General features: G+C 33.4%; 1 pseudogene; it reads right to left on the reverse strand.

Annotated features, from left to right (window-relative positions):
• Nucleotides 1-22,069, reverse strand: part of LOC121486353 — an 89,300-nt pseudogene extending 67,231 nt beyond the window's left edge.
• Nucleotides 22,070-25,575: the final 3,506 nt, after the last annotated feature.

A 25,575-nucleotide genomic window follows, 5' to 3' on the forward strand; every position in this document is an offset into this window, starting at 1 on the left:
AAAATATTTCATTCTATTATCACGTTCTAGGTGCAAATTTTAAGATAAAGCATAAAATGAAAAGAAATGTATTTTCTTCATAAAGTTCTTGTTCATAGTTGTTCTGAACAAATGCCTATCTCAGCAATATTTTGACTGTAGAAATAGTTTATTAAAATCTGTTTAGGGTGGCTCAGTGGTTGAGCGTCTGGCTTCAGCTCAGGGCACATGATCCCGGGGTCCTGGGATCGAGTCCCACATCAGGCTGCCTATGAGGTGTCTGCTTCTCCCTCTTCCTATGTCTCTGCCTCTCTCTCTGTTTCTCTCATGAATAATAATAAAAAAAATCTTAAAAAAAATAAAACCTGTTCAATTTCAGCTCAATTATTCTATACTACATATTAAGCTAACTTTGAAATCTCAGATGTATTAAAATGTATCATGCTCTGTATTTCATTGGCTATACAAGTAAATTTTTTCCCAATAGTAGATATTCTGTTACTTTGATAAAAGTTGCAACTTTTCCCTTATAATTTTGCCAGGCATAGAATTCAGATGTAGCTACTTCAAAGATCCCATCAGTCTGTTATTTTTCTTTTCTTTTTTCTTTTTTTTTACTAGACATCTCCCTTTATATTTTTAAAGAAATGTTTTTTATTTTGAACAATGATAGGTTTACAAGAAAGTATTGAATATAGTAGAACAAATTTCCATGTATCTCAAACTAGTTTCTCCTGTAATATCATCTCACATTATTAGTATAGTATATGTTACAATTAATCAACCAATACAGACACATTATTATTAATCAAAAAACATAGTTTTTTAATATTTCTTTAGTTTTTACTTAACATTATTTTTTTTCTGATTCTGGGTCTAATTTAGAACATCATATTACATTTAATAGTCATTTCTCCTTAGGCTTCTGTTGACTATGGCGGCTTCTCAGACTTTCTTTTTTTTTTAAGACCATGAAGAGTTTTGAGGAGTACATGTTAGGCATTTTGTAAAATATTCCCCAAACTTGGATTTGCATGATGTTTTTCTCATGATTAGACTACAGATACTGCATTGGGTGAGAAAACTCACCAGGATAAAATGCTGTTTTCATTACATCATATCATGTGCATACTATCAGCAGGATTTACCCTGTTGTACTGAACTTGACCTAGCAGAGGTAGTGTTTTTTCAAGTTTCTCCATTACAAAGTTAATCTGTCTCTTCCATCTTCTAAATCACACTCTTTGGAATAAATGAGGGTATTCCCTACCATCTTGAAGACAATATAAAGATAAATTGTTTGGAATCCTTTTGCACAAAATATTTGTCTACTCTGTCCCACTTAATCATTTATTTATTAAATCATTTATATCAGCTCAGACTCATGGATGTTTATTTTGTTGCTCCAGTTATAATTCAATAATACTTTATTTCCTTTTTTTAAAGAGATTTTGTTTATTTATTTTAGGGAGAGAATGTAAGAAAGAGAGTGGGTATGAACAGAGGAAAGGGCAAAGGGAGAGGTAGAGAACCTCAAGCAGACTCCAGGGTAAGTGCAGAGACCAAGGTGGGGCTCAGTCTCATAACCCTGAGCGTCAGACCTGAGCTGAAACCAGGAGTCAGATACTTAACTGATTGAGTCACGCAGGTACCTCCAATAATACTTTATTTCTATTGTAGCTCAATTGTCCCAGCTTTGGCCATTAGGACCTCCTTTAGTTGGTTCTAGTCTCCCTGTGACATATCACTCTGTATGTGTGAGTGTAGCATGCACATTTACTTTCTGATACCACAAAATGCTCTAATTTCATTATGTATATAGTCTCTCAGTCCTAGAATCAACCATTTCTCCAAGGAGACCTGGTCCTTTTACTAAGGAATAGTACTAGAAACCAAGACCTGAGTGCTAGGTGTACTCATTGCTAATGGCATGTTATTGCTTACTGGCTTTCAGGTAACCTACAAGGAAATATGTGTGTGTGTACTAACACACACACACACACACACACACACACACACATATATATATAATTTGAAAAGTTTTTATACAGCTATATCAATATTAAGTTAAACATAGATCACACTGATGTCTGAAACTCTAAATCATTGGTACATACACTATTTCAGCTTCCTCATTTTATCTGTAACCTGCTACTCCAACACTGAGAAATCTGGCTTTCACTACCTTTTATCCATTTATTTAATTATTCAGTTCTAATAAATATGGTTATCATATTGGAACTGTCAGAATTATTAACCCATACCCCATGGTAAAACAACTTTATCACCTAAAGAATACTTTTTAAGCTTGGTATCTTGTAGCTTTCAGATTCCAGGAACATTCTAAGTTACTTAGGTCTGTAGCTTTCACCCCACCTTATTAGTAAGATTATTTCATACATTTGTAATAGTGATACATTGTTGTGTCATATTCTGCATTTCATCCTGAGACTCCCTGACCTTTAATGATTTTAATAAACTTTTAAAATAAACTTGCATATATTAAGAATTTATTCTTAATACTGCAGTTCTCCAGGTTTTGACAAATGTGTCATATATCCAGAGCTATAGAATCGTACACAATAGTTTCACACTGTAAAACAACTTTTGAGTTCCACCCATATGTGCTTCTCCCTAACACCAAATGCCAAATCCAACTGACCATTTTATTATATGTACAGTTTTGCCTTTTCCAGAATGTCAACTAATTAGAATTATATAGTATGCAACCTTTTCAAAGTGGCTTCTTTCATTCAGAAATCTGCATTTAAAATTCATCCAACTTTTTAAAATAGCTTGTTAGCTTTTTTCTGCCATTTGTTTATCCATAAACTATTGAAGGACAACTCGACTGCTTCTAGATTATGGCAATTAATGAATAAAACTCTTATGAACATTAACATGCAAGTTTTTGTGTGAACATAAGTTTTAAAATCAGTTGGGGAAATACCAAGGACTCCAACTGCCTGATCACATGATAGGATATTGTTCATCTTTTAAGAAACTAGCAAACCTTCTTCCAAGCTGGTCATTTCATTTTGCATTACAGCCAGGAATTAAGGAGATTTCCTCTTCCTCTGCATTTTTTTCCAGGAATTGATATTTTCCATGTTTTGAATTTCAATCATTCTAATAAATGTGTAGTAGTATCTTACTGTTTTAATTTAAATTTCTCAAATAATTCCATTGTATGAAGAGATAAAATAGACTTCTCAATTAAATATTTTATTGAATGTTACATTATATAAGATTTTGTTGCACATATGACATTACTTAACCTACCATTTTATACATAACTATTGTAGGTCTATTACTGTAAAACAGGCAAACACAGTGGTGGTTTGAGTGAGATTAGCTGGCTCAGTTGGAGTTGCAAAGAGTTGAGTACTGTTCTATAGGTATAAAGGCAATATGCAATTAAACATCAAGATATAAGATTTGCAAAGCACACTGCCAAAAATAGTGGACTAGTCATATATTAGGGTCTGGCAAGTATTTCGGTATTAGAATGTCTGAAAACATATAAAGCTAACCTAGTTATGAAACATAATATTAACCCAATGATAGATGATTTTGTTTTCTGAAATTGAAGAAACCTTTCTTAAAAAATACATAAGAACTAGTGAAGTATCGGGATGTAAACTCTTTTCTAAGGTACCATGCTCGTTTCATTTTAAAGAAGCATATTATTAGAAAATACAATACTGTGAAAATAATTAGTGAGATAAAAATAATTTAAAATCTAGTATGTTTTAAAGGTAGAAATCAAGTTATTTTCCTGAAGATACCTCAATAATAAAAATTTTATGTGGCTAGCACATAAATAGAAAACCTGAATCTAAGCACAGCTGGTGTTTGATAATGCCTGGCTGTTGCTAAAGAGTAGCAATTTGTCCTGTTATATCACCATCCAAGACCAGCATCAAGACAGTTCAATACACTTCCCACCTTTATAATCCACTATTATGACAAATAAAGCATTTGACCCCTTAATCAGTACAGCAGGCTCTTATAAACAGTTTAGTAACAGGGTTTTTATTTTCCCCAAAACCACAAACTAGAAAAAAATTATAAGTGATAATTTATAACAGTGTAAAATATTGTAAATATTTGGAAAGCTGTTATAAACAGTGGAAAAGTGTTAAAAAAAAACAATAGCTGTATGTATAATGCAAACTGTATTCATCAATTAATGAAGTATCAATCTTTGTTTTGTTAACAGTGTTGTACGAAGATTAACGCTGGGTTAGTTGTCAAATTAGAGAGTAAAATTGCTCCTCTAGTTGTGTATTTTGTTTTTCAATTAACATTAATACCAGAGTAATGGCTGAATATCCATTACCAGCAAGGTGCAACTAGACATCATTTAAACATTTATCATATATGTAAAATATATGAATGTTCAGAGGATTACTGGAAGATGAAAAATCATCATTAGAGAATCAGTTTAGCTGTTAGAAAATGTGTCCAGGACAATCAAATTTTCTGAGTTTTACTGACTTATTCTCCTTTTGTAAATTGAGAAAATTAATAAAATCCATGGCTCAAAAGAAGAAGGAACAAATAGGATAAAGGAAGGCTCTCGTCTTTTACAGAAATAATTCTGTTGAAGGCAATCAGCTCTTTATCACTCAGCTAAATGAGAATAGCTGAGGAAAAACTCTGACAGTACAATGAAGAATGATATCTGCTGAGGCTTCAGTGGTTAAGATCAAACTATGATGATTCACTGAAGCTATGTTATGAAGAAAAGTGATCAAAAATTATTATCCACAAATAGGGTAGATTTAATAATTTATCTTATCTTGTTTAAATAGGAGAAAGGTGGAAATGTCTCAGATCTATTTTAGGCAATTCACTTATATTTTCTTTTTAATTAGGAAAGCAATATATTCTAGAATATATTATGTGTAAAGAAACAAAAAAAAGCATATATAAGCCACTTTCTAGTTTCTAGATGTTAAAATCTTCATGTATTTCTTTCAATTATGTTTAGATAATTATGGTTTCTTAAGTTTATCTGTTTATCCTTTATCCATCCTACCTCTGTTTTTGCCTGATTGCCAAAGCAAGTCATCTTTACTAAAATTAGAAGCTATTAATAATCATTGCATTAACCGAATGGTACCCATCACATGGGTTTGCTCATAATGTTACAGAATGAGATGGTTTCATGTTTATGCTGTATGTAAAGAGCAATAATTAACCCTTATGCAATCTTACTATATGTAATACTTCATTGTAAATTTTTTTGCTTAGGTAACTCATTTTATACCTACAAAAGCACCCATGAATGATGCAATAATAGTATTTCCATTGGGACACCTGGGTGGCTCAGTGTTTGAGCACCTGCCTATTGCTCGGGTCATGATCCCAGGGTCCTGGGATCAAGTCCTGCATCGGGCTCCCCTCACAGAGCCTGCTTCTATCTGCCTATGTCTCTGCATCTGTGTCTCTCATGAATAAATAAATAAATAAAATCTTTAAAAAAACATAGCATCTCCATTTCATATCCGAGAAATTGTGGTACAAAGAGGCCAACTAACCTAGGAGATGTGGTAGATAAAATAGTAGTCCCCAAAAATGCATCCTAATCCTTGGAATCTATGACTACATCACCTTATAAGAGAAAAGGAACTTTCCAAATGCGAAGGTCTATGTATCTCGGATTATCCAAGTACTCCCAGTCTACTCATAGGATCCCTTTCTACCACAATAAGTAGAGGAGGTCAATTAGAGACATTCATGAAAATAACTTAATCTACCATTGCTGGCTCTGAAGATGGGAGAATGAGGATCACAAGCCAAGAAGTGCAGTGCTTCCAGAAGCTGATAATGACTTCCTCTCTTACCTCCTTTCCTCTACATTCTTAGCAAATAACTTGTTGGAACTTTTTGCTACTTTTCCAATATTCCACACTGTGACTTCTGCTATATACTACTTAATATGAAGATTAAATCCATTATTCCCTATCTTTTTTCTCCTTTTCTTATTCTACCCATTTGAATTTCCATTTCAATATGTTCTTGCTCCATTGGCATTTATTATTTCATTAGAGAAGCTACATCTCTTCTATATAATTCATTGGTGATGCCAAAAGATTTTTAAAGCTAGCTTTCAATTGTATTATATTTTTTTAGAGAAAAACATACTGAATAAAATTTATTTCAACTATTTAATTAAAATATTTACTCAAAAAACCTGTACAATAAAAACACTAATTAAGCTATAATAATAGCTATAGCTATAATATATAGAATTGTATTTTCCAATGAAACTCACAGAGACTGGTGATACTATTCACTATTAGCTTACAAACAATTTTAAAGATATAAATAATTGTAAAACACAAGTGAATATGGAGAAGTTGAAGAATCCCAGCATTTCTGCATTAGAACTCAAACTGTCCAGGGTGTGTCACATGACGTCTCTGAGTCATGTATGATTATCACAAGTGTTTACATGGATAGGACTGTTTCAGTTATGAAGAAGCTCCACTCTTTACTACAATAGTTACATAGTTTACAAGATATTTTCCAAGGAACCTTAATAACCTAATAACCTTCAGACTCCAGATTTGTTCACAAAGTCCAAATATATAAAAAAAATTGTATCACTGCACAAATATTGTTGCATTTGCAAGAAGTGTGCCTTTGATATGTTTATAAGGAGATTCAACAGGTCACCATTCTTCAATCCTTCCAGTTGGGATATATACCTTTGTACCTTTGTAAAGAGAACGAATGGATTGCATGACGACTATTTTCTTTCCCTAAACATTGTGCATGTATCTTAAGATTTACTAATTCACTTTCCTTAAAACCAATCTCATTAGGCATGTATGTCCATGTGCGCAAAATGCTGCTAAAGAAACATTGTTAAAAACATTCAAATCCACCTATTATACTTCAAACAAGTGTTTACAATTGCCAATTTCTAACCCTTTGCTATGTCTTGCTCCGGGTTTAAGTAAGCTTTTTTTCTTTCCCTGACACCCCTCAAGCCTGAGCAAATGCTAAAATGCCTACTCTACACCCTCCCTCCACACACATTAACAAATCCCAAAAATCAACTTGCCATGGAAAAACAAATTTAACCATGCCATCATGCTGTCTGCTCATTCTGCCTTGCATGCCCAACTTTTCCTTTTTGCTAGGACTAAGCATTTCACTGTTTGATTTTGAAGTGCTTGCAGATTTCTGAGATCACAGTGTTCTCATTGCAATAACTTTTTTGAGTAAAGTCTCTCTTTATCTAAGTCCATATTTGTATTTTTCTGACAGTTTCTACCTGAAAACCTCAGCCGCTGCTTCTACCAAATTATTCAGTTTTTACAACAGATTTGTAAACTGTTACAATATGTCACAAAAGGTCTAAGTATTTTTGTTTCACCGCAGCATTCAAAAACTGATTTCTGGAATCAGATTTCCTAATCTCAAATATCAGTTATCCACTTACTTGGTCAAATCACTTTATGCTCATTAAGAAATTTCCTTATCTGAATACTGAGAAGAGAGATATAAAATCTCTTGTATATTTGATATGAAGTTTAAATGAAATAACACTTTAAAAATTCTCAGATTAGCTTGTACATAGAAAATACTCTATTTTAGTTATTATTAGTATTATAGTATTTCTTCACAATATCTAGTTTCTTTTGAATACCTCTTGTTTGTAAAAAAAAAAAAAGAATGAAAATGCCTGTTTTATTTAATATCTCAAAAACCTCACATAATAATCTAATATTACAGATATTAAATTTTTATTTTTCAAATTGGAAATTTAATTTTTAATAGTCAACTAAAAAATAAGTGACATATTAAAAGCAAAATGATTAGCGCTAAAGGAAATAAGAGAATTCTTTAACAATTACTCATTATATGGGTGCATCTTTTTTTACCAAAAACGACATCAAAAAGTTACTACTAAAACAATATATACTTTATTAAGCAAAATACTAACTTTATAGCCTAGAATGCTGACTTGTCATTTCTATGCTGAGTCCATAAACGAATTGGATATAAATTTGAGAGGAGCTATATATGTTTACATAATCCATGATCAAGAAGTAAGGATCTCACTATAAGTAAAATGAAATTGCAATCATTCAATTAGTCAATATTGGACTAATTGTAGTAATCCAAGTTTTATGAGTACAATTTCTATATTAAAGATCAACTTGGGCAGCCCAGGTGGCTCAGCGGTTTAGCGCCGCCTTCAGCCCAGGTCCTGGAGAACCGGGATCCAGTCCCATGTGGAGCCTGCTTCTGCCTCTGCCTGTGTCTCTCTTTCTCTCTGTCTCTGTCTCTCTCTGTGTCTCTCATGAATAAATAAATAAAATCTTTAAAAATATATAAAGATCAACTTGATAATATATCAGTTTAAGAGTGAACTATTGCATTGTATTTCTTAGATACAAATCCAAGTAAGCATATCATAAATAGAATTTATTTCAATGCTGCTTTTCTTTAAGTCACTGAATCTATTTCTTTCACCATATTCCTGTAGAAGTAAAAATAATAAAAGATTAAATGTTCGATTTTACTTCCTTGAAGGAAAAGACATTCTATGCTTCTTAAAAAACCTAGTCATGAAATACCTTAAGTGAAAAGTGAAATGACCATATGGGATGTCAAAGAACAAAAAAGCTTATATAAAAAATAGATCTATATCTAGAAAAAATAAGTTGTAAGGTTGTCAAAAATATTTGAAGAATGAGATTACTTGAAGAACCAACTTTTAGTGATGATGCTGCCACACCTCAAACTATTCCATTAGGGACAGTGGTGGAAATTTTTAGCTTTGGCTTCATGACTCACTTTAACAAAGTCTGGTACAGATTTCCACTGAGCTCTGATGTATTATTGGCAATATTCAATAATGAATTATTCTCTCTTGCAGATCTTTTCCCAGTAGAACCTCTTTCACAAAGATTTTAACCTGTTTGCATCCCACTACTTGGTAGCGTAAATAAAAGTTCTTATTACTCTTCTATGGCTGTCCTGATATTAACACAAGATTACTCTTTAGAAAGATGAATTGCCATGGCTTGAAAACACTATCATTCTCTGCTTCCTAAAGATTACTACTTTACTATCCCTGATGGCCATCACCATGATATCAAACTTGTGATAAAAGTAGAAAAAGGTATAAGTCTAAAGACACAGATGTGTTTTATTCATGGTATTGCTATTTGCAACAGCAAACCTTGTCTCTTGAGTAAATTATATTAATCAAATTAAGATTATCTTTTTCATAAATGAGATATATATTTTAAAATTTATGCCTAATGTGCAAAGTATTTGTTTCAATGGACATTAAACAATGAATTAGTCCTTTGCTGTTCAATAATAGCCTCCTGGTGACTCTACATATTAAACAAGAAAATATAAAATAGGCTAAAAGTGATGATATTGAACTATTAGAATCATGATATTGAAATATATCCATTCATGGGGCACTTGAATGGCTCAACTGGTTGAGTATCTAATTCTTGATTTCAGCTTAGGTCATGATCTTAGTATGAGATGGAGCCAGACTCTGGCTCTGCACTCAGTGGGGAAAATCTGCTTGAGATTCTCTCTCTTTTTGTGCCACCGTCCCTTGCCTCTGTCTCTCTAAAAGAAATAAATAAATCTGAAAAAGAGAAAGAAATTGGGATGCCTGGGTGGCTCAGTGGTTGAGCGTCTGCCTTTGGCTCAGGGCATGATCCCAGAGTCCAGGATCGAGTCCCACATCGGGCTACCTGCATGGAGGCTGCTTCTCCCTCTGCCTACGTCTGTGCCTCTCACTCTCTGTGTCTCTCATGAATAAAAAAAAAATTATATTTCAAAAAAAAGAGAAAGAAAAAGAAAAAGAGAAAGAAAGAAAGAAAGAAAGAAAGAAAGAAAGAAAGAGAAAGAAAGAAAGAAAGAAAGAAAGAAAGAAAGAAAGAAAGAAAGAAAGAAGAAAGAAAGAGAAAGAGTTTGTTCTCTAAAAGAAAATAATGTTTAAAGTTGTTAGCTCCTCTATGTTAAACTTTTATCTTTTAGATTTATTATGACTTTCTTTATACAAAAACAAAGTATAAAAACCATTTGCATACAGTATCAATTTTTTAGTTTATATATGAAAATAACAAACATAGTAAAGAGGGTGTTTAGAAATTTAAGTATTTAAAAATTAAATTTGATTTTAGATCGATTTCTCATAATCAATTCAATGGAAAATGTCCTTTGTATATATAGTCACATTTTCAAGCCTATCCATTGTTATAATTATATATAAGTCAATAACCATTTTGTACTAAATATTTGATTGATCTAAATATATATCATCTAATATTCTCTCCAGTTCAAGTTTTTCTTTTATGTATAATTTCTACACATGTGTTGTATTTCATCTACAAAATACAGTATTGGGACCTGAATACTATTAATACTAATACCCTTAACTATTATTATATCCACATCTTTCATATTAAAGAATAACAGTCAGGATGCCTCAGTGGCTCAACGGTTGAGCGTTTGCCTTCAACTCAGGGCATGATCCCAGGGTCCTGGGATTGAGTCCCACATTGGGCTTCCTGCATGGAGCCTGCTTCTCCCTCTGCCTGTGTCTCTGCCTCTCTCTCTCATGAATAAATAAATAAGATCTTAAAAAAAAAAAAAAAAAGCATGACAGTCAGTAGGAACCTATGCCGGTAAAATATTGAGTATAAACCATGCCTATGAGAGACTTGGAAACCAAAACTGAGACTTGGATCTTCATTTACACCTCAATTCATTATGACATTTTGTTTATTCTCAAGATTTGCTTACTGGGAAAATCTGAGACAATGCATATAGAGAAATTTATTTTAGAATTATCAGCCTAACTCATAATGCAATTTCCATATGGTATAATGCTGGCACAATTGGATTGATCATAGCAAAATCTATAGGATTAATATCAATGATCAAATGTATTGGGTGGTTGATCTTAAATTTCCACAGATAGTCTCCCTAAGGAAATTAATTAGCCAGAGGAGAAACTAGATCTAGTTAACAATTAGTTAATTGTTATAGGTTGGATAACTAGAAAAAGTCTTTTGCACATGTACTCGTGTTTCTAGATGGGAAAACATGTTAAACTAAGTGCATATTTTGTAAAATTAAAATAACTATTTTTTAATTAATCAGTAAATATTTTGTGTCCATATACCTCTTATCTAATGTATAGAACCTCAGAATAATTACACCACAATAAGGGATCCATTATCCATAGGAGCAACTTAAATCTGGGTTTCAGTGCCAACAAAGAACAATGTTACCTATTGGTTATTTCATAAATGTGTATTTTAGGTCTCATTAGAGGCAAGTGATTATGCATAGATAATGCAAATGTATCAGTATATCTCAAAAGATCTTTCTCAATAGCAGTATTACTCCAGAGGAAAAAACATATTTTTAAGCCAGCATTTCTTTTAGTTTTTTATTTTTCTTCCATCTGGAGGAGCATATTTAACAGCCCATCTTGGGTCAATGCATGCTTTTTCCTATTTTTCTTCTCTAGCGTGCAACTACCTGTTGAGTTTGTTTTATTCATTTTTCTAAAGCTGTGTTACATGTGCAGGCTAATTACCATTTTTTCTTCTTCCTTCTGAAAAAAATGTTCTTTCTTAGTGGCCAACCTGGGGCAGTACACTCTTTCCTCAGTATATGTGTCTTTTATAAAAGTAAATTCAGCTTGACCTTGGGTTCTGGAGAACTGTCAATGTTGATGCTCCAAATTGTCCAAGTTATAGAATCCAAGTTATAGAAACATGAAATTGATGCAAATTCCCCAAAGAACATAGTACATTGAGCAACAAGAGGAAAAAATGAAGTGAATGACAGAAAATAAGAAAAAAATTAAGATATATTGGGACAAAAGAAGAAGAAAAACATAAGATGGAAATGGAAAAATCAGGGGAAAGAGATGAGAGAGAAAAGGGAGATTTGAAAATAGGTGTATTTGATATACTCAGAATAAAAAAGTAAGTACTTAGAAAGTATTTCTTTTTCCTAAATATAGATACAATAACATGCAGTAACTGTCCTGCTGTAGGAGAATCATAATTTATACAAGGATGTAAAGAAAAATCAAAATATAAGTAGCACAAGAAAGTATAAATCTAGATACATATACTATGAGGCTCTAGGGAAGAAGGAGTGACAATGACTCAATTATTTGAGACTTTAGAGAATTCTTCAGCTCAGTCTTCCTTGCAAGAGAACATGCAATGTTTGCTCAGAGAAGCAAGTACTTGACTTTGGGTAGTTTTTGGTTTCCTTAGACATGTTGATTATGAATTTTAGAAAGGAGAAAAAAATGCCAATAAATTTGGAGCAGGAAATTGACCTTTAGGATGAAAACAATCCAAACACTTAGACTACAGTGGTAGCCACTGCTGAAGTTCATTTCTGAATGACTATTAATGAACTTCCTGTGGCCTCTGGTTAAACTTAAACCTATACTCAAATCTGGAGAGATCACTATAAAGGCTAACAGTGCTAACATAAATAAGTGTGAGGGGCAAAGCAGAGCTTCTATTAGATTAGTTACACAAAATATATGCCAAACAACAAGAACTATACTATAATTTAAAAGAGCCAAAACAATATCAATAACAGAGTGCTGATTTAATAATAAATAGCAGTAGATGTCAAATTGCTGTAGTCTTCATTTTTGTCTCTAACAGACGTCGGTGTAGTTGTTGGGCGATACAGCAGTGTAAGCCAGTGAGGAGTCTGATGTTTAAGAATAATAATGGCGAGTAGAAAGTCCTAATATATATATTGGGTTTTTTCCCCCACATTTAACACCAGAGTGCATTGTTCCTTGGCATCTACCTTCAAGTTGTTGGTTAGAGAGCAGTTATGGATTTTCATTGCCTGTTCATGCATGCACTTGATTGTTTGTCTTATTGGCACAACAATATAATTGCAATTCCTTGTTATAAAAGTCAAGAGAGGGATCCCTGGGTGGCACAGCGGTTTAGCACCTGCCTTTGGCCCAGGGCGCGATCCTGGAGACCAGGCTCCCTGTGCATGGAGCCTGCTTCTCCCTCTGCCTATGTCTCTGTCTCTCTCTCTGTGACTATCATAAACAAATAAAAATTAAAAAAATAAAAGTCAAGAGATTAAATAAAGACATTTGGGGAAAGAATATGAATATTACTTGTTATCTGAAAACCTTTTATTAAATCTTCCAGAAAGATCAGGTAAGCAATAGTATCCAAATATGCAGAAAATATCAGTATCTTAGGAAACATATTAAGAGAATACTAGTATCATAGGAAATATTGCATCACTAGAGCTTTACAGAATATTACAACCTGTGCATAAACATATATACCAGTGTCTCTTAAGTCAATAGATCATCCACAAAAAGGTGATCTAGAAGAGTCAGACTCTGAAAGTATAAAAGTATTAAGAATATCCTAAAAATATATTTTGTTTACATTATCCTTGTGATATGTATACAAGTTAGTATTATAAAACTTTGTATGTAATTCTAAGAGTTCTTCCAATGAGCATAAAATCTCTAATTTATAACAAAGAATACGTTGACAGTATATTTTCTTTTATACTGGTTCATGAAAGAGGGCAGGTGTTACAATTCATGGTAACTTAAATTTGATGAAAACATGGTATTTAAAAGTATTATATGAATAATGTGGAGGACCCACAATTATTGTTGGAATAAACAAGGAGATATGAAGAAATGAAAAGTCACTCCTTATTAGCTGACATGTGGCAGAGATTACAATCTTCACAGAAATTGCTTCAGAATGATTAAGCAGAGATTTTATAGAGCTTTGGAGAGACAGCGATACTCTGAAGACAATATAGCAAAAATTACAAGAATATGAGAAATATTAAGAAGAACCAACAACAGATTCTCCTGACCTTGGTAAGCATCCTTATGAAGATTATTTTGAATTCTATGCCAAGTAAATCATATATCTTGCTTTCATTCGAGTCAGTTTCTGGAGATTTATCTTGTTCTTTTGTTTGGAATTATTTCCTAATTTCTTTATTTTCCTTGTCTCTCTACGTTGGTGTCTGCACAAAAGACGAAACAGCCACTTTTCCCGGTGTTCATGAACTGAGCTCATACAGCAGTAGCCTGTCACCAATCAGGCTGGTTACAGATTCTAAAGGCCTTTCAAACTTGTGGTTATTCAACCCACTTTCTTTGTTCTTCGTGGTCCCTAGGTGTCTAGAATATGCCAAGATAAGTGGAACTGAAGTCCCTTCCTCGAGCAGTCCCCAGGAAAGTTAGATCATGGGAGAGTTGGTCCATCTATTTCTCTCCTCAGGGAGAAGTTGGGGTTTGGTTTGTTTGTATGTTTGTTTGCCTGTTTGCTCTGTGCTAAGCCATGGAGGGGTGCTCTCACAAGTTGCATGCTAGAGCAAACTATCACCTTTCTTTCTCGTTGGCCCCCGATGGCTAGAATATGCTAGGTCTCCTTAGCACTCCAAGAGAGTCAAAACTGATGCTAATCCTTTGGGCATCTTCCAGAAGAGCTGGGGCATTGGATGGATGGAGCAACTCTTTCCTATCCCAGGGAGAAGCTAAGAGATGGGTGTATTTATCCACTTGCTTTGTGCTATTCAATAGGAGTGGCTATGATGAGTGTCAGCCAACCCAACGCTCGGCCTCTGTTCTTACTAGCTAGCTCCCAGAAGGACAGGTTATGCTGGGTCCTGTCAGCACACTTTCACAAGCAAAGCCTACGGGAAACTTTTTGTGTTGAAAGCACAGACTAACTCCTTTCCTCCATGGGGAAAGAGATAGAACTGTGTTCCAGGGAAATGTGTATTTCCAGCTTGCTAAGTATTGCCAAGTAGCCCTTCAAAATGAAGTGCCAATTAACTCTTCCTCTAGTATTCCATGAATCTCTTCTTCTCTTTAGCCTGTTTCCCAACTCTCTACTCTGTTCCTCATTCATCGTGTTTATTCTTGCATATCATCACACTGTTTCAATTTCCATGTTCCCAGATTGGCCCCATGGATTTCTGTAGGACCAGTCCCTTCTTTTTTCTTTTTCATTATTATCTTGGCTATTCCTGGACTTTTTATTTCCACATTTTTTTTTGAGTAGCTTACCCAGTTCAAAAATATTATAAAAGGGATATAATATATATAATAGGCGGTGGTTGAGTGTCTGTCTCTGGCCAGGGCGTGATCCTGGGGTCCAGGGATTGAGTCCCACATCAGGCTCCCTGCATGGAGCCTACTTCTCTCTCTGCGTATGTCTCTGCCTCTCTCTCTCTGGGGGTCTCTCCTGAATAAATAAATAAGTAAACTTTAAAAAATATATTATAATAAGAATAATAAAAAGACGCTGATAGGTTCTTGATTGAGATTGTATTAAATTCCACTTATATAAGGTATGTAAAAATAGTCAAGTTCATAGAAGCAGAGAGTAGAATGGTGGTTTCCAGGGGATGAGGGGAATAGGAATGGAGAGTTGTTATTTATCAGGTATGTGTAAAATTTCAGTTATGTAGATAAATAAGTTCGAGAGATCTACTATATAACATAATGCCGGTAGTTAACAATATAACAAACTTTAGGGTTTGTATCACAATAAAAAAGGAAATATGAAAAGAAATAACTTGTTTTCATATATATGAAATATATCTGTGTATATATATATATATATATATATGTATATATATGAGTGTGTGTGTGTGTGTGTTTTAAAAGAACTGTTCTATTCATTTTGGAGAACTTCATAAGTGATCTGATGTATTCACTTGCACTCAAGAATCTTGTTTTGAAAGATTAAGTTAAATTTTCTCCTTAATGTCTTGTATTTCTAATATGACTATCTTTGATCTTTCTCTTCCCTTTACTGGCGTTTCTTTCTTTGTTCTCTTTCTTTAGATTTTTGTAAAAGATGCATTCACCTTCATTTTCATTTAATTTTTGACTGTGCCTTCTACTGCATCTTTGTTGTCATATTCCTGATGTCTCTTTGTGGTTTTCTTTTTATCTAAGAATTCTATTCCATTCAGCTTTTAATCTTTTAAACCTATTCTACCAACACAGTCTCTTTTAATCTTCTCTTGGTGTCCTGTTTTGTGTGGCTCTTGATCTTTTGATTTAGTTTCCCACTTTATCAAAAATGACTCACTGTCCTGCCTTGTTTTCTGATTAAGAATCTTAGATGGAAATTATTTTATAATAACTCGGAGAAAGTTATCACAGGCATACAACTTTTTAATAACATGCTAATTCATTAGTAAATATCAGATTCAATTTAATTATGAAATATTCTGTGCTGATTGAAACATTTCACATTAATAACAAACCCACTTCAACCATGTACCGCCTTCCATAATAAAAATATAAAGATTTCCCCAAATCATAATCCAGTGAAGGACTGAAGGGCAATCCAGTTTATATTTGCCTAGTGTGTAAAGAAAAGGGGAAGAATTACTTTCCTTGTTCACATAAAACTTACTTTTTATTTCTTTATAGTTTTATACATATATATATATTTTATACCTTCGATAATTCTGATGGCAATATTTTCAAAAATAATCCATAAATGTATGGAACAATATTGCTAAATTGCAGTAATTGCATATAGTAATAGTAAACTAAAAATCATTCAGGATATATAAACTTCAAACATTGTTACAAGCAGAGTGATGTAAGTCACAAAATGTTAAAATAAATATTGTGAGTGAGTGGAAGTGCAGATTACCCCTTTTGGCTTTTAAGTGGTTTGAAACTCAAGAATAAAAACTAGAATAGCAATCAAGAAGGGATATTTTTCCTATGAATTTTTCCTATAATTTATAATTTATATATGTGTGTGTATATTTTAGAATTACTTTTTGCTAACTCTAGTATAGTGAATGATTTTTACTTCTGTTTTGTATTGCTTTCAAATTTAAACCATATTTACACCATAGCTGAAAACTTCTTATGAGATTATGATATGATACCTGAAGTCAAATAAAGCATAATGATTTATTTGACTTAATACTATATATTTATACTGTGCTGAGTGCTTTATATGTGTTAATCCATAAGATCCTCATCTTTACTTCAGTATTGTGAATTATAAGATAAATATGTGTGTGTATATATATGAAAATTATATATATATATATATATATACACCAAAATATATTCCTCATATATACTTGGTCTTCATCCATAATTTAGGGTTCACAGCTCCCAAAACCCTTGGAATTTTCTGAGAAATAAGAGCAATGGGAGCATCTTTAGTCTTCAGTTCCTGAAAACATTTCAGAGCCAGTGAAATGGGTATGTGGTTATTCATAACAAGGCACTTTGCATCAAGAATGGGTTTATGGGGATCCCTGGGTGGCGCAGCGGTTTGGCGCCTGTCTTTGGCCCAGGGCGCGATCCTGGAGACCCGGGATCGAGTCCCACGTCGGGCTCCCGGTGCATGGAGTCTGCTTCTCCCTCTCCCTCTGCCTGTGTCTCTGTTTCCCTCTCTCTGTGTCTCTCATGAATAAATAAATAAAATCTTTGAAAAAAAAAAAAAAAAAAAGAATGGGTTTATGTTAATGGATTTGACTTTTGGAAAGCTCCAAGGATGGGGGCTGGTTGTTAGGGGAATCAATTATAAATTAGTGGGTTGGAATTTTCAGTCCACCACCTGATTTCTGGGAGGGCAGGTGCTAGAGGTTGGATCAATCACCAATGGCCAAAGTGTTAATCAATCGTGACCATGTAATGAAGATTTCATAAAAATCCAAAAGCAGGGGGTTCATAGAGCTTCCAGGTTGGGGAAACCAGAGTACTTCTATGTGCTACTGTGCCAAGTCACAAACCCCAAGAGGACACCCTGCTGGTGTCTGGGGATTGCTTGCTGGTATAGGAAAATTCCTCTTCGCATGCTGGAGTTGGGTCCAGGAACTCAAAAGATTTATTCTCCCTACATCTAATTAATTTTTGATCAACTTTTTCCAGCACAATATATGTATAAGTGCTTCTCATCTATAGTTATATAAAATACTTATATAAGAAAAATTTTTGTACCTTGAAGCAATCTAATATTGGCAAAGAGGGAAAAGCATAATTTAGAATCAAATTATCTCTGACAATTTTCATCTCAAATGAAGTATCATTAATTCATGCTAGTTCAAACTAATTCCCTGAACTAATTATTTTTTTTACTTCACACTGGCTTCTAACAGTTGGAGATGGAGCAATGAAACTTTTCCTACTTCTTTGTTCTCAGAAAAATAGGTTTCTGGGTAAATGACAGCCATATTTTAGTGAGTCTTTTGCTATGCCAGTTATATAAAGAACTTAATAGGGTGTGCAGAGATAAATGGCTCTCAATTATAAACAGCAGATAATTAAATATCAGGGAGGAAGCAAAAGTAGTGTCCCTCCTAAAAAGGAATGAAAATCCTAAAAGCCAGAGAAGGGCAGAGGTACAGGAAGAGAGGCTTGGTGAAACCATGGTCTACATGGGTGTTATTTATTTTTTATTGTTGTTTCTGTTTATTAAATGTAAATGGTGGGTGCCTGGGTGGCTCAGTTGGTTAAGTGTCTGCCTTTGGCTCTGGTCATTATCCAGGCTCCTGGGATCTAGCCCCATGTGGAGCCTCCTGCTCAGTGGGGAGCCCCATTCTCCTTTTCCCTCTGTCCCTCCCCCTTGCTTGTGCTCTCTGGCTCTCTTTCTGTCAAATAAATGAAATCTTTTTTTTTTAAATAAAATCTTTAAACAAAATAAAAAAAATAAATTTAAATGTTTCTGTGACCCCAAAACTTCGGTAAAATCTGCTACCATGGTCTGCTAAATAGTCTTTGTTTGCTTTTGGCAGAAATTAAAGAAGAGCCATAGACCCATTTCTGAAATAGCCATCACCTAGAACAGGAAGAGTTGTTCCAAATTCAAGTTAAATATAAAAATCAAATTCACATTATCAAGTCATGAGTTCTTGTGTAGTTGTTACAAGATAAACAACAATGACAACAAAAACCCAAAAAACAAAACCCCATAACATCCTCAAATACCCTCCACTCACCACCAATCTTTGAAGAGTTTAGGGAGTTATGACAACAAGGAATTTACAAGATAAATGAGGTGTGATTCAAATATATATATTTTTTAATTATCAAAGGCAATGTCACTAGAAATATTGAAAATATATCATTATGTATGTCACATATTTTATTGTTATCTATTATATTCAAAATATTGAACATATTATAGTAGGTCTAAATTACATGGGGCTTTGAAGAGGCTTGATGTGGGATTTTTTTCTTTATACTGAACACAATAGGAAGCCTTTGAATTATGGTAAGCAGGGGATATAATGAGATCTGATTTGAATTTTTAGCAGAATTCAAGTTAAATCATTGATTTTGAGGAAGGTCAGTGTGGCTTCTGTGGGTTCATCAAAGCATTTTTATATAGTTGAGGTAGAGAAATAATAGAGGCTTATCCTACTTGATGAGATTGCTAAATTTCCACTCTAGATAGGTGGTGTGTCTATGTGTATGTATGTGTGTCTGTGTGAAGAGTATGAAGACTGGTAAGTAGGAAGTGTTGGTAGAATCAGTGGACATTTAGAAATGTACATGGAAATGAAACGTTAAAGATAACAGACTTCCAGTGAATGGATAAAGCAATTATGGTGCATCCATACAGTAGAATGTTATTCAGTGATAAACATAAATAAATAATATATCTGCACAAAAACTTAAATGATTCTTAAGTATATATCGCTAAGTGAAATAGTCTGTAAAGGCTGCATTATGTATAATAACATTTAGTCATACTGGAAAAGCTAAAACTATTGAGACAGAAAATACATTAACAGTTGCCCAGGGTTTTGAGGAGAAGGGAGATTAAATGAAGCACAAAAGCATTTTTAGTAAAACTGTACTGCATGACATAAAGATGGTAATTAAAAGGCAAAATACATTTTTTTCATGTTGAGTGCATTTTTACATGGTAGATGGTGGGCACATGACATTTTACATTTTTCCAAGACATTAGAACCATACAGAACCCATACTGAACCTTCATGTATGTGAATTTTTAAAAAGGCAATTAGAAAAATCAAGGAGTCCCAGGATGTACAGGAAACCACAAAAAATAATTCTGAGGTCTTAAAGAGGTGTGAAAAAGTCTTATTATTGGAAGAGGCCAAAAAGATGCTGATTGAAGTCATTTTGGAAATTACTGTTGTCTTACAAACTATGGGCAAAAGGAGAGATGCATGAGCACTGTACTTTAGGTGATAAAGTATTTTCCTGTGAGGATATGGGTCAACAATTCTAAAACCACTATAGATGTATATTAGAATTTAACAATTTAATTAAGTAGATGTCTGACTGTGAGAGATAGATTTCTAACTGTTGGAGTGGAAGTTTACAGATAAGCAAGAAGAGAAGGCTACGTGATCCAGGAGGTGGTGGATTAAAATTGGAAGCATCACCATGAGTGATATTTGGCTAAACATAGATGAAGATGATTGATTACACATAGAAATATTTATAAATGCCTGTAAAAACACTGATCAGAAAAACATATATTTCTTGCTCTCTTAGATAAAAGTGTCTGGAAACAATGATACTTCTGTAGCAAGAAGCACACTTAGTGCTCACATCTTTATTTCTAATAGCATTCTTCAAAATGAGAACAAGAAATTTCTAGATAAATCAATAATCCTAAAATCAGGAAAATAGATGAGATGGGCCTGGACATCTTATAGTTCCAGAAAGTAAGGAAGTACTGAAACAAACAACAATTACCCAAAAGTACTATGATTATAGGAATATGACAAAGAGATATGGGATCCAAATGAAAGAGCTCTCAATGGGCAAAATCAGAACAATTTAAGCAAAAAAAAATTGTATTGGATTATAACCCAGTGTAAAATATAAGTATCCACATATTCATAATAATATAAACAAATGGAGTACATAATAAATGAGAAAGAAGAGACGATCTACTATGCAGAAAAATTCCAAATAATTTATCCTCCACATTTAAGGAAGTTGCTGATAACATCCCATTCAAGTGTGGGCATATAAGTGACTTCCTTCCAAAAAGTAGAGTATGGAATTGGAAGGAAAAGAGTAAATGGAAAGATCTGAAAAACACTCTCTCAGCCAGGTAATCATGTGCGACATCAACAGTGACCAGTCATTTTGACAGGATGTATTCTTTATAATGATGTACTATAGTAATGGGAGCTGTGGAAGTGGGAGTGAGGTAGATGGTAATTCTCTGTGCTATCTTTGAAGTTTTACTATATATCTAAAACAGAAAGGTTAGTAAAATAATAATGATATTATCGATGATGATGATAATTATAGAGTTAATACCAAAATGTTTACCTCTCTACTTTTAATTTCTCACAAAATACGGAATTCTCTTCCATGCAAACTGAGAGAATGTATTAAACCTATTTCTGGCCTCATTTCTTCTACTGAGTCTGTACCAGGATGCTTGACTCCCTCTTTCTGTTTTTTATAAAGTACTTTACCTTATAAAATCCAAACTGAATCAAGCCCCCAATCCTCTTTCTCTTTTCTATACCTTGAAAGCTAATTTCTACAAGGAAAAATAACCACAACACCAAAACAAATAAGACATTTTGACCTGACTCCCATAGTCATTTGGGTCCCCAAAATTTCCAACAGTTTAGCATGAAGTTGTATGGGCTAGAACTCCTCTCTCTGTATCTTTCATATAATCCTTGTGCTTTCCTGTAGCCTTAGGATGAAGAGTGCCTCCTCCTCATGGCCATTGTTCCCATGCTTGCACAGACTTCTTTTCTTTCGAATCTCCTCAAATATCTATTTCATCAAAATCACTTCTATCTCCTGTGTAGTCAACTATTTTTGCTACTCACAAATTCCTCAATTTATAAAAACATCATCAAAAGATATTTATCAAATAAAACCAACCAACCGAACAAGCAACAATAGCAACGATAGGCCCATATATTCTCTCCACTTCCTCATTTCATTCTCATTGGTAGTTTTATGCATTTTAACTTTCCTGAAAAAAAAATCCATGGACAATATTTTACCTTTGTCATCACTGGTGTCTGAAGATCCAAGGTCCATGACTAATGTATTCTTTATTTTCATTGCTCTGAGACTTACAAAAGTGTTTCTATTCCCAACTTTAAGCTCTTTTCCCTGTCATTTATTTGACATTATTTATTAGTACACCTTTATAATAATTGTAATGGTGGGTTAAAAAGAAAAGCAGGGTAGGATAGTAGAAAGTGATTGAACAGTGAAAATTTTAGAAAAGATGATAAGAAAGTAATTCTTTGAGGGGTAAATTTGAACAAAGATCAAGCCATTCTTGACGATATGAAGATATGTGAGAGGGATGTTTAAGGTGCAGTGTACAGAAGATGCTCAAGTATGGAAGAAGAAAGAAACCTGGAGTAATCTAGTATGAAATAACAGGAAGGCCAACATGGTCAGGGTTAGTAAAGGGTAAAGGGGGAACAGATCACAGAATTAAAAATGGACCAGATTGGTGGGACTTGACGTAGCAGGAACATAGTAGTTTACTGTATTCTGAATGTGATGGAGTAGTGTGTTGTGATAGAGTTCTTGTAAAAGATAATCCCAGCTGTAAACAAAATTGACTGCAGTGAGATGAAAATGGAGATAAAGAGATGTGTTTGGAGACCAATACTGTAGGCTAGTAAGATGAGGGTAGTGTGGTAGAGAAACTGAGATATTTCTAGCTTCACAGTTTAAGAAATGTTTATTAAAACTATTTTGTTAATCTATGTTAAATATTTAAAGACTCAATAGACACATACACATTAAAGAAATGTTATAACATTTATTGCTGTAGATACAAGTGCAAATGTGACAGAGAATTAAAAAATGAAACCAGCTTTTATATTTTATGCACATAAAATATTTCTGTAAAATTCTATAGTTTCATAATACAAGCTAACAAAATGTCCTAATGTAGACAACTACTATCCTGATATAGTTGATATACTTTATTGGGCCTGGCTTAGTGTTGTTTATAATTAATTGACAGCTTAAAAAAGTATCTTTGAATAAAAATATTTGAAGCATTGTATGAAAGTGTCTATTATCTGTTAAATGTAAGAAATTTATCTGTAAATATATTTCAAATTATGAGATTATTCTGAAACAAAGGAACTAGAATAAGAGCATTTTTACAATCACAGTGTAATATAAAATGAAGATTAAAGAATATTTTTTACTTTCAAAAATCTTTGCACTGGTAAAGTTATATCACGTAAATTTTTTCCTGTCATTATGAAATATGTTAGTATTTTCTTGATAACTTATAAACTTTCTTTTTCTTTTAGGTTTTTTTTTTCTCTTATAACAAAGAAGCTAACAGCAGATAGGAAATTTCAAAGTAAATATATGAACATGTTAACATTTTTGTATTTCTTTTTTCTCTCCCTCACACACCTTCTCTCCTTGTGGGAAACTTCTATGAATTTTTAAAATAATCTTTTCAGAATTATCTTATTTCTTCTATTTCAAAGAAGACTTCCTTACCTACCATTATTCAAGAAATATAAACCACCATATTTTATTAAATTTTAGCTTTAGCACTGCAGGAATGTACCTGGTATTGATTTGAAGTTTCAGTAATAGTAATTATGTGATTCATTAGAGCATTGTTTTTATTTAAGGTTTATTTATTTATTCATGAGAGACACAGAGAGTGTCTGTGGCAGAGACACAGGCAGAGAGAGAAGCAGGTTCCTTGCAGGGAGCCCAATGTGAGACTCTAACCCAGATCTTGGGATCACGCCCTGAGCCAAAGGCAGATGCTCAACCATTGAGCCACCCAGGCATCCCCATCATTAGAGCATTGTTGTAGGTTGTATTATACGAAAGGAGTTCATAAAAGAATATTAAGTCCTTAACTTTCCTATATTGTTTCAAAGTTCACTTATTTATATGTTTGTTTTTTTTTTTTAGTAATCTCTACACCCAACATTGGGCTCTAACTTACAACCCAGAGATCAAGAGTCACGTGCTTTACTGAGTGAGCCAGCCAGGCAATGTTCTTTCTATATTGTTTCAGAAAAAAAAAAAAAAAAGCCACCTACATACTTTATATTTCACTTCATCTTTACACACATACATGTATGCATAAATATTATGTATATATTATATTTTTTCTTTTATAACTGAGAAGTGTAGTAGCTATGCTAGAGAAGAAAATGTAGTTACCTTTACCAATGTGTTCCCCTTGTTACATCCTGCTTCATACTTTTCTGATCCCTCCACCAAACAGAAAATTCTGAACTGAGGAAATCTTGGTCCACCAAATGCCTGGTGTACTGCTAGGTTTAAATAACTTTGAAAGATATTTAATTTCAGTCTTTTAGGATTTAATTTAACGAAAACCACTAAACCTAATAAATCCCATGCTGAAAATGGACTCTAAAATATTTGCTCTTACGAAGGAGAAAATCTCTATAGCAAAGACTTTCTCCTAAGCATCTTAGATATTTCTTGCATTCAGTTTATCATTAATAATTACTCTAATTGGTGTGCTAACACTTTTGTTTTATTTGATGGAGACCCATTTGAAACACAAATATTCATTAACATGAATTTAAGGATGTATAGTTATTTTTTTATGTTTATTTTTTGGTTTGGTTTACAGAAGTTTCAGCTTCAGGTCATGGTATAGATTTATTGTTCAAATTGAGTTCACTGAACTGTAAAGTGTGGGTGTGTATTTGAGAGCTGTTAGAAAAGGCTTTCTGCATAAATGCCTGTAGAAGCAATCTGTTCATGTTCAAAATAGCATTCTCTTTTCACTTCTCCTTATTTCCTACATATTCTGTGCTTTATCACTCTCAACATCACCCATTTAAAATATACGCATTATTTTACAATTCTTGAGAGAATTTGTTCAACACTTTTATTACTTCGGTGGCCTTGTTAGCAATATTATTTTCTATCATAACTTCTCTGAATATTGATTTACTCCCAAATTTGAACTTTGACATTTAAGTTTGCCAAAGAAATGTTTTATCTGGGAATATATTTACTATGTTCTTGATATAGGTCAAACAGTAATGATGCTACTTTTGTGTAGTTGGCATCATGAACATTTTATACCATATAAAAACTATACAATAAACTCATTGCAATGGCCTGGAATTTGATGATTCACCTGTACGATTGGTAAATTCATCAATCCTGTAGGTAAAATCAAAATAAATATTTGGCTGACTATATAAAACAAACAACTATGCAGTGACACTAATCCCCTTACTAAGGACTCCATGCACACTGCAGATATCACGTTTTGGTTAATTGCACCACTCCCTCATTTGCTCAGCCAAAATCTCTTTGTCATTCTCATCACTTTGCCTCAGCCATAATATCTAAACCTCCACCATTATTGCCCTTGCAACATTCATTACACTGTTTACTTTCCTCTGCCTCCTATGCTAGCACACCAATCCAAGCTGCCATCATCTCCCACTGAGATGTTTAAAAAACTCTTCTAATTGATCACCCCTCTTACAGTGTTGCTGCACCACAGCACACTCTCCACATAACAGACAGAATCATCTCTCCAAATTAAATTA

Source organism: Vulpes lagopus, chromosome 1 (genome assembly GCF_018345385.1).
Source record: "Vulpes lagopus strain Blue_001 chromosome 1, ASM1834538v1, whole genome shotgun sequence".
Taxonomy (NCBI): Eukaryota; Metazoa; Chordata; class Mammalia; order Carnivora; family Canidae; genus Vulpes; species Vulpes lagopus.